This window comes from Callospermophilus lateralis, chromosome 6 (genome assembly GCF_048772815.1).
Source record: "Callospermophilus lateralis isolate mCalLat2 chromosome 6, mCalLat2.hap1, whole genome shotgun sequence".
In the NCBI taxonomy this organism is placed as follows: domain Eukaryota; kingdom Metazoa; phylum Chordata; class Mammalia; order Rodentia; family Sciuridae; genus Callospermophilus; species Callospermophilus lateralis.
Genome location: NC_135310.1, coordinates 160,714,633 through 160,733,731, shown reverse-complemented (window position 1 = coordinate 160,733,731; position 19,099 = coordinate 160,714,633). Strand labels below are relative to the sequence as shown.

General features: G+C 39.7%; 2 pseudogenes; both read left to right on the top strand.

Annotated features, from left to right (window-relative positions):
- Positions 1 to 1,214: 1,214 nt before the first annotated feature.
- LOC143402230 (putative vomeronasal receptor-like protein 4) lies at positions 1,215 to 2,100 on the top strand (annotated as a pseudogene).
- Positions 2,101 to 15,373: 13,273 nt separating this feature from the next.
- On the top strand, positions 15,374 to 16,268 carry LOC143402229 (putative vomeronasal receptor-like protein 4; annotated as a pseudogene).
- Positions 16,269 to 19,099: the final 2,831 nt, after the last annotated feature.

Sequence of the window (19,099 nt, the reverse complement as noted above, 5' to 3'; positions counted from 1 at the left end):
CCCTAAAATGTTGGGAACAGAGGCACAGGTAGCACAGGCTACAGAGCTGAATGAAGTCTCGTCCCCCAGGGCTCACTGCAGGTATAAATGCCCTCAGGTCCCCTACCCTGGGGTTTTCTTTTCATGCAAAATGTCTCCCAACCTACTTTGTTATGAGCAGGCTTTACAAGGGGTTCCTTTTTCTTAAGTGCTCACTTGTCAAGACAGCACATAACCCATAGTTAATCCTCCTGGGCTGATCTCATTGTTATCAGCACACCCAGACCTGACCTAGACTTCCCTTAGAGCCCCTGAGGCCCGGGTGGGAATGGACATCTCCTGAGACTGTCACAGGCAGCCTCCATGGTCCTCTAGGGCACCCTCCCTGGCTGCAGCCTGTGGATTATGGACCTTCTCAGGCTGGAGCCTGGTCCCTGGAGGCCTTTGCTGATCAGCTCTGACCACTGGATCCTACATGGAAAGGTCATGCAGTCTGCCTACTTGAGGGCTCTAAAAAGTGCTGAAAATCTAAGGCAGTAAGACCACAAGTCATTTTAGTGTGTAGAAGTAAAGAAATGTTAAGGGACTGTCAGCAAAGACATAAAACTAGACATCCTAAAAGAAAAGCTGGAATTTCTTACATTCACAAAAGTGAGAGACAGAAAGGGCAATTCAACAAAATAAAAGGTGATACGGATTTTGAAACTGGCTGAATTAATAAGAATTAATTAAAGAATTAATTAGTTAAAGAATTTTGTACCTTCCTGGTGGGTGATGGTGTGGGGAAGATAGTCAGATCAAACATTAGTCCTTGGATTTAGAGAGAGAATAATTGAGAATGTGCTAGATTAAGATTTTAAAAATGGGGAAATTCTGGCTGGTGAAATTTAGGTTTAGTTCAACCTATGAGTTGAATATAGGAGAAATATTAAGAATTTGAATAAGTAGCTTTGTTTTGCCAATGTGTACTTATAAAAAAATACTGAATTGATGATTTAGAATTTTAGATATTCGTTGTCAAAATGGCATCTGACACCATATAGAATGACCCATGAAGAATGACACAGAAAGTAAAGGCTTCTGGGACAAAGATTTGCAACAGTTACCCATGCCCTGACTGCCTTTTCCCTTTAAAAATTGTGGATGTGAATGCTTTTACAGATAACATTGAAAAATTGCTGTTGGTTTCTTTGAACAGATGTTTGCAGCATCCATGTTATTGTGCCTGTGAGGATAACATGGTTGTGAACCTCGTCAAGGGGATAATCATCGTCTTCCCAACAGAGCTTGGCCTTGTGGGGAACATCTTTGTTCTTGTGCATTACATATGCATTTTTCAAGGCAGTGAGAAGAAACATATACACCTTATTCTCATCCATTTGGCCTTCACCAATATTATAACCCTTTTCTCCAGGGGAATGCCAAGGACAGTAGCAGCTTTTGCTTTGATGAATTTTCTGTATGATGTCGGCTGTAAGATACTGGGTTACCTGGAGAGAGTGGCCCGGGGCCTGTCCATCTGCACCACCAGTCTCCTCACGGTGGTCCAGGCCATCACCATCAGTCCCAGAGCCCCAGCTGGAGGAGACTAAAACCCAGGTCTACATGGCACATCCTTTCCTTTTTCCTCTTCTTTTGGTTACTCAATTCCTTGATAAGCATGAACTTACTATTTTACATCAAAAATATCAGCAGCATGAACACATCACAAATTATTAGAAGTGACAACTACTGTTACTTTCAACCACACAACTCGATAATCAGATAAAGTTTTATTGTTCTCATGGTCCTTCGAGATGTATCATGGGCAGGGCCAGTGGCCACATGGTGTCCCTCCTCCACAAGCACCACCAGCAGGTGCTCTACCTTCAGACCTCCAAGCTCCTCCACAGAACACCCCCTGAGGTGAAGGCCTCTCAAAGTGTTCTTCTCTTGATGCTCTGCTTTCTCTTCTTTTGTTGGGCAGATGGCTTTCTGACTTTACTTCTAAATTTCTCCTTACACAAGGAGTCCATAACAGAAATCACTCAAGAAACTCTGACTCTTGGTTATGCAATTGTCAGTCCATTTGTGCTAATTTACAGAGATGGACATCTGGTGGAATGCAGGCGTCCTTCCTAAGGAAGACTTTGAGAACATGTCAAATTTATAGATCCTTTCAAGTAAGTCTGCTTGAATCATCCTCAGTCTTGTGTTGCGGTATGTGATGCAAAATCAAGCAAAGGCAGCTGGGTCATACAGTGGTGCATTCTCATGCCACAAAGCTGGTGACAGTCCCCATCTGTCACAGAGGTCACAGGAAGCTGGAGAACCCAGCTGTCTTTTTATTCTCCTTGTGCCATCCATCAGGTAGTGACTGATGTGGAATAGCTCTGTTACTACCACCACTTCTTCTAGTAAGATGAAAGCAAAATTGGAAATTTATATGAAAGTAACAAATATTACTTACATATTCACCTTTTACCCAAGAATTTCACTTCAAGGATTTAGTCTTCCAGTTATACTTATGTAAAACATAAACCATGGCAATATTGTACTACACTGTGTTATTTTTAAAACCAGTGGCAATATCCAGTAAAACAGCCATATCTATTTTACTAAAAGGAATTTTTCTTTTTTTTTTTATAGGTTGTTCAAAACCCTACAAAGCTCTTGACATATCATATTTCATACATTAGCATACATTAGCTTCAAGTGAGTTATGAACTCCCTTTTTTACCCCAAGTACAGATTGCAGAATCACATGGGTTACACATCCACATTTTTACATAATACCATAATAGTAACTGTTGTATTCTGCTACCTTTCCTATCCTCTACTATCCCCCCTCCCCTCCCCTCCCATCTTCTCTCTCTACCCCTTCTACTGTAATTCATTTCTCACCTTGTTTATTTTCCCATTCCACTTACAACCTCTTATATGTAATTTAGTATAACAATGAGGGTCTCCCTCCATTTCCATGCAATTCCCCTTTTCTCTCCCTTTCCCTCCCACCTCATGTCTCTGTTTAATGTTAATCTTTTCTTCCTGCTATTCCTCCCTGCTTTATTCTTAGTTGCTCTCATTATATCAAAGATGACATTTGGTATTTGTTTTTTAGGGATTGGCTAGCTTCACTAAGCATAATCTGCTCTAGTGCCATCCATTTCCCTGCAAATTCCAAGATTTTGTCATTTTTTAGTGCTGCGTAATACTCCATGGTGTATAGATGCCACATTTTTTTAATCCATTCATCCATTGAAGGGCATCTGGGTTGGTTCCACAATCTAGCTATTGTAAATTGTGCTGCTATGAACATCGATGTGGCAGTATCCCTGTAATACGCTCTTTTAAGGTCTTCAGGGAATAGTCCGAGAAGGGCAATAGCTGGGTCAAATGGTGGTTCCATTCCCAGCTTTCCCAGGAATCTCCATACTGCTTTCCAAATTGGCCACACCAATTTGCAGCCCCACCAGCAATGTACAAGAGAACCCTTTTCCCCACAACCTCGCCAGCACTTGTTATTGTTCGACTTCATAATGGCTGCCAATCTTACTGGAGTGAGATGGTATCTTAGGGTGGTTTTGATTTGCATTTCTCTGACTGCTAGAGATGATGAGCATTTTTTCATGTACTTGTTGATTGATTGTATGTCCTCCTCTGAGAAGTTTCTGTTCAGGTCCTTGGCCCATTTGTTGATTGGGTTATTTGTTATCTTATTGTCTAATTTTTTGAGTTCTTTGTATATTCTGGATATTAGGGCTCTATCTGATGTGTGAGGAGTAAATATTTGTTCCCATGATGTAGGCTCCCTATTTACTTCTCTTATTGTTTCTCTTGCTGTGAAAAAACTTTTTAGTTTAAGTAAGTCCCATTTGTTGATTTTTGCTATTAACTCTTGTGCTATGGGTGTCCTATTAAGGAATTTGGAGCCCGACCCCACTATATGTAGATCGTAGCCAACTCTTTCTTCTATCAGACGCAGAGTCTCTGATTTGATATCAAGGTCTTTGATCCATTTTGAGTTAACTTTTGTGCATGGTGAGAGGAGGGGGTTCAGTTTCATTTTGTTGCATATGGATTTCCAGTTTTCCCAACACCATTTGTTGAAGATGCTATCCTTCCTCCATTGCATGTTTTTAGCCCCTTTATCAAATATAAGATAGTTGTAACTTTGTGGATTGGTCTCTGTGTCCTCTATTCTGTACCATTGGTCCACCCGCCTCTTTTGGTACCAGTACCATGCTGTCTTTGTTACTATTGCTCTGTAATATAGTTTGAAATCTGGTATCGCTATACCGCCTGATTCGCACTTCCTGCTTAGAATTGCTTTTGCTATTCTGGGTCTTTTATTTTTCCATATGGATTTCATGATTGCTTTATCTATTTCTACAAGCAATGCCTTTGGGATTTTGATTGGCATTGCATTAAACCTATATAGAACTTTTGGTAATATCGCCATTTTGATGATGTTAGTTCTGCCTATCCATGAACAGGGTATATTTTTCCATCTTCTAAGATCTTCTTCTACTTCTCTCTTTAGGGTTCTGTAGTTTTCATTGTATATATCTTTCACCTCCTTTGTTAGGTTGATTCCCAAGTATTTTATTTTATTTTTTTTGAGGATATTGTGAATGGAGTGGTTTTCCTCATTTCCATTTCAGAAGTTTTGTTGCTGATATACAGGAATGCCTTTGATTTATGCGTGTTGATTTTATATCCTGCTACTTTGCTGAATTCATTTATTAGTTCTAGTAGTTTTTTTGTAGACCCTTTTGGGTCTTCTAGGTATAAAATCATGTCATCCGCAAATAATGATAATTTAAGTTCTTCTTTTCCAATTTTTATGCCTTTAATTTCTTTTGTCTGTCTAATTGCTCTGGCCAGTGTTTCGAGAACTATATTGAATAGAAGTGGTGATAGAGGGCATCCCTGTCTTGTTCCAGATTTTAGAGGGAATGCCTTCAATTTTTCTCCATTCAGAATGATGCTAGCCTGAGGCTTAGCATAGATAGCTTTTACAATGTCAAGGTAATTTCCTGTTATCCCTAGTTTTTCTAATGTTTTGAACATAAAGGGATGCTGTATTTTGTCGAATGCTTTTTCTGCGTCTATCGAGATGATCATATGGTTCTTATCTTTAAGTCTATTGATGTGGTGAATAATATTTATTGATTTCCGTATATTGAACCAAACTTGCATCCCAGGGATGAATCCTACTTGATCATGGTGCACAATTTTTTTGATGTGCCTTTGTATCCGATTCGCCAGAATTTTATTGAGGATTTTTGCATCTAGGTTCATCAGGGATATTGGTCTGTAGTTTTCTTTCTTTGAGGTGTCTTTGTCTGGTTTTGGAATCAACGTGATGTTGGCCTAATAGAATGAATTTGGAAGAGCTCCCTCTTTTTCTATTTCCTGAAATAACTTGAAAAGTATTGGTATTAATTCTTCTTTAAAAGTTTTGTAAAACTCTGCTGTATACCCATCCGGTCCTGGGCTTTTCTTGGTGGGTAGTCTCTTGATTGTTTCTTCAATTTCCTCCATTGATATTGGTCTGTTCAAATTGTGTGTATCCTCCTGACTCAGTCTGGGCAAATCATATGTCTTAAGAAATTTATCGATGTCTTCACTATCTTCTATTTTATTGGAATATAGGTTTTCAAAATAATTTCTAATTGTCTTCTGTATTTCTGTAGCATCTGTTGTGATATTGCCTTTTTCATCCCGTATGTTAGTAATTTGAGTTCTCTCTCTTCTTCTCTTCGTTAGCATGGCTAAGGGTCTGTCAATCTTGTTTATTTTTTCGAAGAACCAACTTTTAGTTTTGTTGATTTTTTCAATAGTTTCTTTTGTTTCAATTTCGTTGATTTCCGCTCTGATTTTAATTATTTCTTGCCTTCTGCTGCATTTGCTGTTGTTTTGTTCTTCCTTTTCTAGGGCTTTGAGATGAAGTGTGAGCTCATTTATTTGTTGGTTTTTCTTTTTTTTGAGGAATGACCTCCAGGCGATGAATTTTCCCTCTTAAAACTGCTTTCATTGTGTCCCATAGATTCCGATAAGTTGTGTCTGTATTTTCATTTATCTCTAAGAATTTTTTGATTTCCTCCTTTATGTCTTCTGTAACCCATTGATCATTCAGTAACATATTGTTCATTTTCCATGTGATATAGGATTTTCCCATCCTTCTTTTATCATTGATTTCCAGTTTCATTCCATTATGATCAGATAAAATGCATGGTATTATCTCCACCCCTTTATATTTACTGAGGTTTGCCCTATGGCATAATATATGGTCTATTTTTGAGAAGGATCCATGTGCTGCTGAGAAAAAAGTATATCCACTTGATGATGGTTGATATATTCTATATACGTCAGTTAAGTCTAGGTTATTGATTGTGTTATTTAGATCTATAGTTTCTTTATTCAACTTTTGTTTGGAGGATCTGTCCAATGGTGAGAGAGGTGTGTTGAAGTCACCCATAATTATTGTATTGTGGTCTATTTGATTCTTGAACTTGAGGAGAATTTGTTTTATGAACGTCGCAGCACCATTATTTGGTGCATAAATATTGATAATTGTTATGTCTTGTTGGTGAATGGTTCCTTTTAACAGTATATAATGGCCTTCCTTATCCCTTTGGATTAACTTAGTCTTGAAGTCGATTTTGTTCGATATGAGGATGGCCACACCTGCTTGTTTGCGAGGACCGTGTGCATGGTATATTTTTTCCCAACCTTTCACCTTCAGCCTGTGTATGTCTTTTCCTGTCAGATGTGTCTCCTGGAGGCAGCATATTGTTGGATTTGTTTTTTAATCCATGTTACCAGTCTATGTCGCTTTATTGGAGAGTTTAAACCATTAATGTTTAGAGTTACTATTGCTATATGGTTTGTACTTCCATCCATGTTTGATTATTTGTCTCTCTCTTTTTTTTTTTAAATTTAGTTTATTTCTCCATGATTAGCTTTCCCCCCTCCGTCAGTCTTTACTGGGGCTCTTCCCACTGTTGGCTTTGGTTATTGTTTCTCATTTCTTCCTCGTGTAGTGTTTTGCTCAAGATATTTTGCAATGCTGGTTTTCTGGCTGCAAATTCTTTTAGCTTTTGTTTATCATGAAAGATTTTTATTCCGTTGTCGTACCTGAAGCTTAATTTTGCTGGATACAGAATTCTTGGTTGGCATCCATTGTCTTTCAGTGTTTGAAATACGTTGTTCCAGGATCTTCTCGCTTTCAGTGTCTGTGATGAAAAATCCGCTGTTAACCTTATTGGTTTACCCCTGAATGTAATCTGCCTCCTTTCTCTTGTAGCTTTTACTATTTTCTCTTTGTTCTGTATATTGGATATCTTCATAACAATGTGTCTTGGCGTTGGTCTACTTTGATTTTGTATGCTCGGTGTTCTGTATGCATCTACAATTTGTATATCTGTTTCCTTTTTTATTTCTGGAAAGTTTTCTGTAATTATTTCATGTAGTAGATTACACATTCCCTTGGTTTGAATCTCTGTGCCTTCCTCTATCCCGATCACTCTTAAATTTGGTTTTTTAATGTTATCACATATGTCTTGGATGCTTCTCTCGTGATTTTTAACCAGCCTATCAGAGTTGGCTAGACTCTTTTCAAGATGATATATTTTGTCTTCATTATCTGACGTTCTGGCTTCTACTTGCTCCACTCTGTTAGTGATACTCTCATTTGAGTTTTTAATTTGGTTTATAAGTTCCTTCATTTCTAAGATTATTGTCTGATTCTTTTTTATAATCTCTATCTCCTGATAAAGATGCTTAACTTCTTCTTTTATCTGTTTTTGTAATTCGTTCTCAATGTGTTCTTTTGCTGCTTGAATTTGCTGTCTCGTATCCTCTTTAAGTTTCCATTCCATCTGTCTAAGGTATTCCTTGAGGTCTTTATATGACCATTTTTCTGATGAATCTATATTCTCCTGGATATTTAGGCCTTCCTGCATTGTTTGTACTCCTTTCCTTCCTTGCTTTTTCATATTGCTTCTTGTTCTGTTTGACTACTGAGTTGTTGATTACTCCTATAAATTTATTTGCTGCTTGGGAGGAAAGGTATTATAGGGGGAGGGAATAAGTCACCAAAGAGAATGAGAGTAAGCAGGCAGAATTCAAGGAAGGGGGAATATGAGAATTGAAAATAAATGCAAAGACAGAAGAAAAGAAGAGAGAGAGAAAGGAAACAGAAAATTAAAAATAATTAAAAAGAAATCATAATCGCAATAATAAAAATGAAAATTAGTATTAAAAAATAAAATAAAATGAATTTAAAAAAAAATTGGGGAAAACAACAACAAAAACAAAACAAAACCAATAAAAAGAAAAAAAAAAGAAAAAATTTTTAATACATGCAGTCTTTTAGACTCATCAATTCAGATTGTTAACTACAATTCTGGTATGAGAGAGATCATCCATAGTGTGAATAAAACAGGAGACCAGAGGGGGGGAAAAAAAAATACATGCAGTCTTAGAGTTCGATTCACTATTCTTCCAGTAGGTGGAGCTGTGCCCACCGGGCCACGCTTCTCCTCTCAGTAGGCGGGAGCCAATCGCTGTGCAGCAGCTCTTCCTCCTGGACTGGGCGGGTCTCTAATCCTGAGTGCACCGGTGATGCTCACCACAATATTGGCTACACACCAAGTCTGCTGTTCCTGTGAGCCCTGTTTTCAAGAACGCCTGGGCACATTCTCCCTGTTTGCCATTCCCTTAGACCCTAAGTTTGTAGAGCTTGGGGCTGAGAACCCCCAGCGAATTTGCTTGCCCTCTGGTAGCCACGCCCCTGGAAGCTGGTGCAAGAGACCTCAGTTGTCAGCACTGGTGATAGCGGTAGCCGGAATTCCGCACCGCGGGTCCCGTGCCACTCCTGATTCCCCCATGCAAGAGCCGGGCGGGCGGGGCCTTTAGCAGCGCCCGGCAGGCGGGGACTGTCCACACGAGCGCGGGGTTGGGGGTTGGGGTGATTGTTTCCAGTGCCAAACCCCCAAAGGCGGCTCACAGAGCTGGGAAGGCAGGACCCAGCCTTCCGTATGCTCGCTGCAATGTGTGAGCAGCGGTTTTTCGGCTGAGCCGGCGGGACTGCGCCCCCCGCGGGAGCTGTTCACACGAGCGCGGCGGGGCAGGGGTGGGGGGGTGGGGGTCGTTGTTCACAGCGCCGAGCCGGCGGGGGGGGGGAGGGGGTGGTCGGAGGGGGTGGTCGTTTGCAGCCCCGAACCGCCTCTGCGCTAGGCCGGCTGGGGCCCAAGCAGGCTGTGGCCGTTTGTAAGTACACTGCAAAGTGTGGGCAGCAGCGGGAGTTCGGCGTTGGCCGTGAGTTCCTGTTGAGTTTCACTCGCTGAGATTCACTCGTCTGGGACAAAGTGACCCCTCTAATAGACTTACTAATTCCCGGCAGGTCTCCTTTCAGCGGAATTTTGCTAGAAGTCCCTCAGCAGGCCGCATGCAGGTGAATTAATGGTCCTCTCTGCTCCCGTTACTGCGGAGGCATTGAAAGTGCTGCCTCCTTTCGGGCAGCCATATTGGGTCCTCTAAAAGGAATTTTTCAAAAGTGATTAAAAAGACAGTTTATACTGCTCAAGGGAATCATTACAAGAAGACATAACAATTGTAAATATGCCCCAAACATTGGAAGCATTTATGTTCATCAAACAAACTCTTCTCAAGTTCAAGAGTCAAATAGACCACAACACAATAATTCTGGGTGACTTTAATTCACCTCTCTCACCGCTGGATAGATCTTCCAAACAAAAGCTGAACAAAGAAACTGTAGAACTTAATAATACAATCAAGAACCTAGACTTATCTGACATATATAGAATATTTCATCCTTCAACGAGTGAATATAATTTCTTCTCAGCAGCACATGGATCCTTCTCTAAAATTGACCATATATTATGAAACAAAGCAACTCTTGGAAAATAAATAAAAGTAGAGATATACTTGCATTCTATCAGACCACGTGGAATAAAATTAGAAATTAATGATAAAATAAAAAATAAAAGCTACTTTAACACCTGGAGACTAAGTAATATACTATTGAATGAGCAACAGGTTGAAAAAGATATCAAAGAGGAGATTAAAAAATTCTCAGGGGTAAATGAGAACACGGATACAATGTATTAAAATCTCTGGGACACTATGAAGGCAGTTCTAGGAGGAAAGTTCACTGCATGGAGTTCATTCCTTCAAAGAAAAAAAGTCAACAAATAAATGACCTTAAATTACATCTCAAAGTCCTATAAAAAAAAACAAATCAACACCAAAAGCAGTAGAAAACAGAAAGTAATTAAAATTAGAACTGAAATCAATGAAATTGAAACAAAAGAAACAATTGAAAAACTTGACAAAACAAAAAGTTGGTTCTTTGAAAACATAAATAAAATTAATAAAGCCTTAGTCAAGATAAAGAAGAGAAGAAGAGAGAAATCTCAAATTACTATAATACATAATGAAAAAGAAAATATTACAACAGACATCACAGAAATACAGAAGATAATTAAAAATTTTTTTGAAAATTTGTACTCCAATAAAACAGATTATATCAAAGGCATCAACAAAGTTCTACAGTCATTTAATTTACCCAAATTGAATCAGGATGATATACACAATTTAAACACATAAATTTTAAGAAATGAAATGAAAGACACTATCAAAAGCCTACCAACCAAGAAAAGCCTAGGACTGGAAAGATATTCATCTGAGTCCTACAAGACCTTTAAAGAAGAACAAATACAATACTCTTTAAATTATTTTGTAAAATAGAAAAAGAAGGAACACTTTCAAACTCATTCTATGAGTATCATCCTGATCCCACAATCAGACAAAGACACATCATCAAAAGAAACCTAAAGACAATATCTCTAATGAATGTAAATGCAAAAACTCTCAACAAAATTCTGGCAAATCAAATACAAAAACTCATCAAAAAGGTTGTGCACCACAATCAAGTAGAGTTCACCCCAGGGATGCAAGGTTGGTTCAACATATTGAAATCAATAAATGTAAATCATCACATAAATAGACTTAAAGAATAAAATTATCATCTCAATAGAAGCAGAAAAAGCTTGCAACAAAATACAGCACCCCTTTATGTTCAGAACACTAGAAAAAGTAGGGAAAACAGGTACTTATCTCAACATTGTAAAAGCTATCTATGCCAAACCGTAGGCAAACATAATTCTAAATGGAGAATAATTGAAAGCATTCCCTCTAAAAACTGGAACAAGACAGGGATGCCCTCTTTCACCACTTCTATTTAATATAGTTCTTGAAACACTAGCCAGAGCAATTAGACAAGAGAAACTAAAAGGATACAGATAAGTAAAGAAGAACTCAAATTAGCAATATTTGGTGTCAATATGATTCTGTACCTAGAAGATCCAAAAAATTGCACTAGAAAACTTCTAGAACTAATAAATGACTTCAGCAAAGTAGCTGGATATAAAATCAACACCCATAAATCAAAAGCATTTCTGTGTATCAATGGCAAATCCTCTGAATGGGAAACAATGAAAACTACCCCATTTACAATAGCCTCATACTTTATCTACAACCAAAGATATAAAAAATCGTGCTATCTACGTGTAACAAAAATTGTAATGCATTCTACTGTCATTTTTTTTAAAAAAATCAATAAACACAAAGGCAAGCAAACAAACAAAATCTTGGGAATCAACTTAACAAAAAGATAAAAGAACACTACAATGAAAACTACAGACTGCTAAAGAAAGAAATTAAAGAAGACCTTAGAAGATGGAAAGATCTCCCTTGTTCTTGGAAAGGAAGAATTAATATTGTCAAAATGACCATATTACCAAAAACATCATACAGGTTTAATGCAATTCCAATCAAAATCCCAGTGACATTCCTTATAGAAATAGAAAAAGCAGTCATAAAATATATTTGGATAAAGGTAAGGGCAAGATTGAGGGAAACTAACAAATTCTGTGAAGCATCTTTCCTTCTGTAAACTAAGAGAGGTAGGAGGTAAAAGGAGAGAGAGCCATTATGACAGCATTCTAGTAGAAGGTGACCTAACTAAGGTTATTCCCACCAAAAGCATGTAGAAATCAACTCACAGTCTAATAGATTCTTATGGGAGAAATAAAACATTTCTCTCTACTCTTGTATATCTAAGTTCATATCTTTGGTGTCCCTTTCTGATGGAACTCAACAAGAAACCACAAAACAAGGGGACTTCTCATGCAGCCTACAGCATATGTCTCACCAAAAGGTGAAAAATAGACAAAGGACCCAATATGGCAACCATTGGTTACAGGAGGTTACTGAGTATTTGAAATGTGCCTAGTCTGAATTGAAGTGTTCTATGTGTTAAATAGACACTTGTTTTCCCAGCAACACTTGTTGAAGAGCCTATCTTTTCTCCCATTAATGTTCTTGGCCCCTTTGTCTAATATAAGATAATAGTAATTTTGTGGGTTAGTCTACGTGTCCTCTATTCCTCTATTCATTGGTCTACCAGTCTGTTTTGATGCTAATACAATGCTGTATTTGTTAATGTTGTTCTGTAATATAGTTAAAGGTCTAGTATAGTGATGCCTCCTGCTTCACTCTTCCTGCTAATGATTGCTTTAGCTATTCTGAGTCTCTTCTTTTTCCAGATAAATTTCATGATTATTTTTTTCTATTTCTATGAGGAATGTCATTTGTATTTTGATCAGAATATGGTCATTTTGATAATGTTAATTCTGCCTATCCAAGAACTAGGTAGATCTTTCCATATTCTAAGTTCTTCTTGTCAAATTTCTTTCTTTAGGGTTCTGCAGTTTTCATTGTGTAGATCTTTGACCTCTTTCACTAAGTTGATTCCCAAGTATCTTTTTTTTTTTTTGAGGTTATTGTAAATGAGGTAGTTTTCTTCATTTCCTTCTCAGAGGATATTTCACTGATATACAGAAATGCTTTTGATTTATAGGTGTTGATTTTATATTCTGCTACTTTGCTGAATTCACTTACTAGTTCTAGAAGTTTTCTGGTGGAGTTTTTTTGGGTCTTCTAGGTATAGAATCATATCATCAGCAAATAGTGCTAATTTAAGTTCTTCTTTTCCTATATGTATCCCTTTAATTTCTTTCACCTGTATAATTTAGGCCCAGGCTCCCAGGTGGGGAGAGCCAAACTCAGACCTATTCTGGACATAGGTCCTACACAAATCTCAAGTTTATGTGGATGAATCTGGGCTAGGCCTAGGCTCCCTCTGGTGGTCAAAGAAGTGGTCCTGTGCCAGAGGGTGCCCAGGTGCACCCCTCCACTGGCTGGCCCCTCCACTGGCTGCAGGTGCCAGCCGGTAGAGGGGTGGACCTGGGCCTACTGTGTGCCTGGGTCCCACTCAGGCCAGTGTGGGTGGATCTGGGCTGGTCAGAAGGGGTGGTCCTGTGTCAGAGGCTAGGCTCTGGCAGGTATCTGCCCTGCTGGTGGAGGAGTGGACCTGGGCCTACTGTGAGCCTGGGTCCCACAAGGGCTAGTGCGGGTGGATCTGGGCTGGGCCTCAGCTCCCGTGGAGTCTGCTGTTTGGAAGAGGCGGTCCTGTGCCAGAGGCTGGGCTCTGGCAGCTGTCTGCCCTGTAGATGAAAGGGTGGATCCCGCCTACTGTGAGCCAGGCCCAGGGGGGCTTATCTCAGTATTTGTATGATTGATGAATGCCATTCTAAACGGGGTAAGGGGAAATCTCACTGTAATTTTGATTTGCATTTCTGTGATGGCACATTGATTTTTTGAGGGGGAGGCCATGTGGGCATTTAGCTATTGAATTCAAGTTTTTGTTCAATATAGAAGTAACAAAGAAACCACTTACAGCAACATCCTTGAACTGCCAATGTACAGAGGTAGAGAAAAGTGATTCATGTTCTTCCAAGGTGCCTGGTTGAGACTTGCTTTGAAGGCAGAGTCCCCAGTGCTGGTCCTCAAGTACCACATCCCTGTGCATGGAGTAGGCCTTGGACATGAGGGAAAGTGACATCTGTGTCCCAGAAGTGGGCACCAATCTATTTCAGCTGTGGGACTTTGGAAAAGTGCAGGGAGGGCCAAGAAATGGGAAACTCAGATACGGAGACTTGGCTGGCGATTCACTTTCTTATTATGAAAACTTCTTGTTAAATAATTAAGCTACAATTAAAACTGAGATGAGGTCTGAGCCTCACAAACTTAGTAACTGTGGAGGGAGAGGGAGAGCCATGCTGCAGGGACTGGTGTCCACAGGGGTTAGCTTCTCCCTGACAGGTGTCAGCTCTCAACACTGGAGCCTCTGTGGTAGTTAATTGCACGGAAAAACTTCACAAACCCAGAAGGTACAAATGCGACCTTGAAAGCTGCATCTTGTCTAAAAGACAACCCAGAGCTTGTCTGTAGCACAGCCACCCAGGTGAGTGGACCCTAGGATCTGACTTGCTCACAGGCCCAGGTGACATGCCCTCAGCAGTCAAGGTCTTTCTCTGTGACTGAGCAAGGGGGTGGCTGACAGGGTCTGAGCCTTAGGACCTTCCCTCTTCTTCTGGTATTTAAAGGTATGACCTTGGCCAGGAAGATGAAGGGGTCTTTTACAGCAGGTGCCCCTCAGCTATGCTGGAGCCACTGTGACCCTGTGTGCAAGATCTGAGTTCAGCAGAGAGCTCTGTGGTGGGTCCTGAGGATAGAAAGTTGGAAGCTTTTTCTGCTTTTAGAAATGTTCAGTTTCTTCAAACTCCATGTTGTCCTGCTGTGACTCTCTCTGCATTCTTAGGTTATATAATATTCTGTGCCTAGTTTCTGGTGTATTATTTGATTTCCAAGATACAATTTTCCTCTTGCATTATGTTTTTGTATCCCTAAGTGCAGGGTGCTTAATGAGAAGGCATTCTGTCTCCATCCACCTGAAACTGTCTGTCCTCACATGTAACATTAGACCATAGAGTAAGTCAAACTCATTCTTTGCATGTCTGTGTGTGAGAGTGCCTACTGTGACAATCAGCAATCAGAATCCTAGTGTCTCTTATTGAATTCCAGTATGAATGCATTAATTTGCTTGACATTACACTTTCAAAAATTTCTTTGAGTTTAGTTTAATACCATGCAGCAAGGAACTTCTCTCTTAGGTTTATCTTGGGGAGTTTTCCCCAGGATGGATGGATGTACCTGTGCAGTTGTTGGGTTTTATTCTCAGGTGGGGGGTCATGCATATGTTTGAAAGCACGGACTTCCTTTTAGGAACACTCACAGTATAATTGTAAAACCCATCTGGGATAATGCCATTTTCTCTTCTGACATTCTCTTTTTTATTTTGTCAGAGTGAAAGAGAAGTGAGTTATATGACTCAGAAGAGCCTCCCAAATGTGATACAGAGCTGTGTAGTTTGGGAAGATGGTAATAGGCTGAAAATATGAGGAAAGGTATGAAGTAAGAAATGATTTTGCATCTTGTCAAGGGGATAATCTTTGTGATTCTAATAGGACTTGGAGTTGTGGGGAACATCTTTGTTCTTATGAACTACATGAGCGTCTTTAGAAGCACTGTCAAATCTATACGCCTCGTTCTCATTCATTTGGCTTTTACAAATATGATAACTCTTCTTACAAAACTAATGCCATTGATAATATCCAGTTTTGGATTTAGAGACCTCATAGGTGATATAGCCTGTAAGATGGTGGTTTACCTCGGTAGGGTGGCCTGGGGCCTGTCCATCAGCACCACCAGTCTCCTCACAGTGGTCCAGGCCATCACCATCAGTCCCAGAGCCTCCAGGTGGGGGAGGCTGCAGCCCAGGTCTGCATGGCACCTGCTTCCCTTGTTCCTCTTCTTTTGGTTACTCAATTCCTTCATAAGCATGAACTTACCATTTTACATCAAAAATATCAGCAGCATGAACACATCACAAATTATTAGAAGTGACAACTACTGTTACTTTCAAACTCACAACTGGATAATTAGATGGATTTTTTATTGTTCTCATGGTCCTTCGAGATGCTGTCTTCCAGGGTGTCATGGGCAGGGCCAGTGGCCACATGGTGTCCCTCCTCCACAAGCACCACCAGCAGGTGCTCCACCTTCAGACCTCCAAGCTCCTCCACAGAACACCCCCTGAGGTGAAGGCTGCTCAAAGTGTTCTTCTCTTGATGCTCTGCTTTCTCTTCTTTTGTTGGGCAGATTGCTTTCTGACTTTACTTCTAAATTTCTCCTTACACAAGGATTCCATAACAGAAATCACTCAAGAAACTCTGACTCTTGGTTATGCAATTGTCAGTCCATTTGTGCTAATTTACAGAGATGGACATCTGGTGGAATGCAGGCGTCCTTCCTAAGGAAGACTTTGAGAACATGTCAAATTTATAGATCCTTTCAAGTAAGTCTGCTTGAATCATCCTCAGTCTTGTGTTGCTGTATGTGATGCAAAATCAAGCAAAGGCACCTAGGTCATACAGTGGTGCATTCTCATGCCACAAAGCTGGTGACAGTCCCCATCTGTCACAGAGGTCACAGGAACCTGGAGGACCCAGCTGTCTTTTATTCTCCTTGTGCCATCCATCAGGTAGCGGCTGATGTGAGATAGCTCTGTTACTATCACCACTTCTTCTAGAAAGATGAAAGCAAATTTGGAAACTTATATGAAAGTAACAAATATTACTTACATATTCACCTTTTACCCAAGAATTTCCCTTCTAGGATGCAGTCTTCCAGTTATACTTGCTCACGTAAAACATAAACCATGGAAATATTGTACTACACTGTGTTATTTTTAAAACCAGTGGCAATATCCAGTAAACATCCATATCTATTTTACTAGTTTATAATATATCATAGATATTCATCCAATCAAGGTGATTTTATTAAAGTCGTGAAAGAGTGAACAAGTTGAAACTGTGTTCGTATGCATTGATATCTCAATTTCATTAAGTGATGCACCATAATAGCATTTAAAGTGGAATATAACAATACACATAATTTGATGATGTTCATTGAACTGGTGAAAGAACCAGCCTTTCCACACCATGTTGATGTGGAGTCATGTCTAACATGCAGGTATGACTAATGAGAAATCTTTGTGGAGCAAAGTATTTAAAATTGAATAGAATAATATACATCATTGCATCTGTCTAGTTTGCAGATTTCCTCAAGAATATAAAACTTCAAAGAGTAGATGTGTGTTTTGAGAGAAACCATGCAAATGGAGGCAAGATAGTGAATTCACATTTTTCTCTCTTCATTCTCTAACCTACTAATTATTAACTGCATTTTAACAGATAAATAAGAATTAAATTTTGAGCACAATTCATGATTTTTTTTTCTTTTCAAAATATTTCTTGATTTTTTTATTGGTTGTTCAAAACATTTCAAAGCTCATGACATATCATCTTCCATACATTTAATTCAAGTGGGTTATGAACTCCCATTTTTTACCCCAAATACAAGTTGCAGAATCACATCGGTTACACATCCACATTTTTACATAATACCATATTAATGACTGTTGCATTCTGCTACCTTTCCTATCCCCTACTATCCCTCCTCCCCTTCCCTCTCATCTTCCCTCTCTACCCCATCTGCTGTTGTTTAATTCTCTCCCTTGTCTTTTTTTTTATTTTCCCCTTTCCCCTCACAAACTCTTATATGTAATTTTGTGTAACAATGAGGTTCTCCTTCCATTTCCAGTTTCCCTTCTCTCTCCCTCTCTCCCACCCCACTCGTCTCTGTTTAATGTTAATCATTTCCTCATGCTCTTCTTCCCTGTTCTGATCTTAGTTGCTCTCTTTATATCAAAGAAGACATTTGGCATTTGTTTTTTAAGGATTGGCTAACTTCACTTAGCATTATCTGCTCTAATGCCATCCATTTCCCTGCGAAATCCATGATTTTGTCGTTTTTTAGTGCTGCGTAATACTCCATTGTGTATAGATGCCAGTTTTTTAATCCATTCATCTATTGAAGGGCATCTAGGTTTATTCCAAAGTCTAGCTATTGTGAATTGTGCTGCTATGATCATTGATGTGGCAGTATCCCTATAGTATGCTCTTTTAATGTCCTCAGGGAATAGACCTTGAAGGGCAATAGCTGGGTCAAATGGTGGTTCCATTCCCAGCTTTCCTAGGAATCTCCACACTGCTTTCCATATTGGCCGCACCAAGTTGCAGTCCCACCAGCAATGTACAAGTGTACCCTTTTCCCCACATCCTCGCTAGCACTTATTGTTACTTGCCAATCTTACTGAAGTGAGATGGTATGTTAGGGTGGTTTTGATTTGCATTTCTCTGCTAGAGATGGTGAGCATTTTTTCATATACTTATTGATTGATTGTATGTCTGTTAAGGTCTGTAAACAAGTCAGATTGGCACCTGGTATTTTGCCAGAGAAATGTTAGAGTCTGTAAACAAGTCTGGATGGCACCTGGCAAAATGCCAGAGGCAGTGGTTTGTGAAGTAACAAAAGCGAGCCATTAAGTGTGGAGATTCCTTATTGGTTGACTGCTGTATCTATTTTATGCTAATTAGATAAGCTGTGTAAAATGTATAAATATCAGTCAGATCCTACAATAAACGGCTCCTATTCCTGCTGCATCAATCTACACAAGTAGTTCGTCATCCCCCAGTTATTTTGCCCAGCCAGCCAGGCTGCGGCAGATGGTGGCCTGTACGGGGAGTCCCGGGACACTCGGGGGTAAGTGACGAAAAAAGCTGCCCGTCCATAGATAGGACGGGAGCAATCTGCTCGTCCCTAGGCAGATAGGGCGAGAGGAAAAATGGCCATTTCAAGAAAATGGAGAAGATTAATACGGTATGTTTGTGTCTTGTTTTGTCTTGAAATGTTATATTGTCTTTGTGATGAAAATATGGAAGGGGTGAGAAGTAAATTGATAAGGGAAGGAGGCACCCCAGTGGAACCAAGAATAGTTAGGGCATGTGTTGATAAAAGCCCAGAAACTCTAGTAAGAAAGAAAAAGAAAGTTCAAAAGAAGAAGGATTATCAGGAAAAAAGTTGCAGCAAAAGGCTATTACTGAATACTTTTTGATACCGCAGGGTGCGTGAAACGACAAGGTGGCTGCCACCTGCCCAAGCCGATCATGGCGCAACAAGAATTTTCCAAGCGGCAGTTGTGGGCTCTTCCCCGCCCCCCTGCCCGGGGGAGCGGAATGCCACT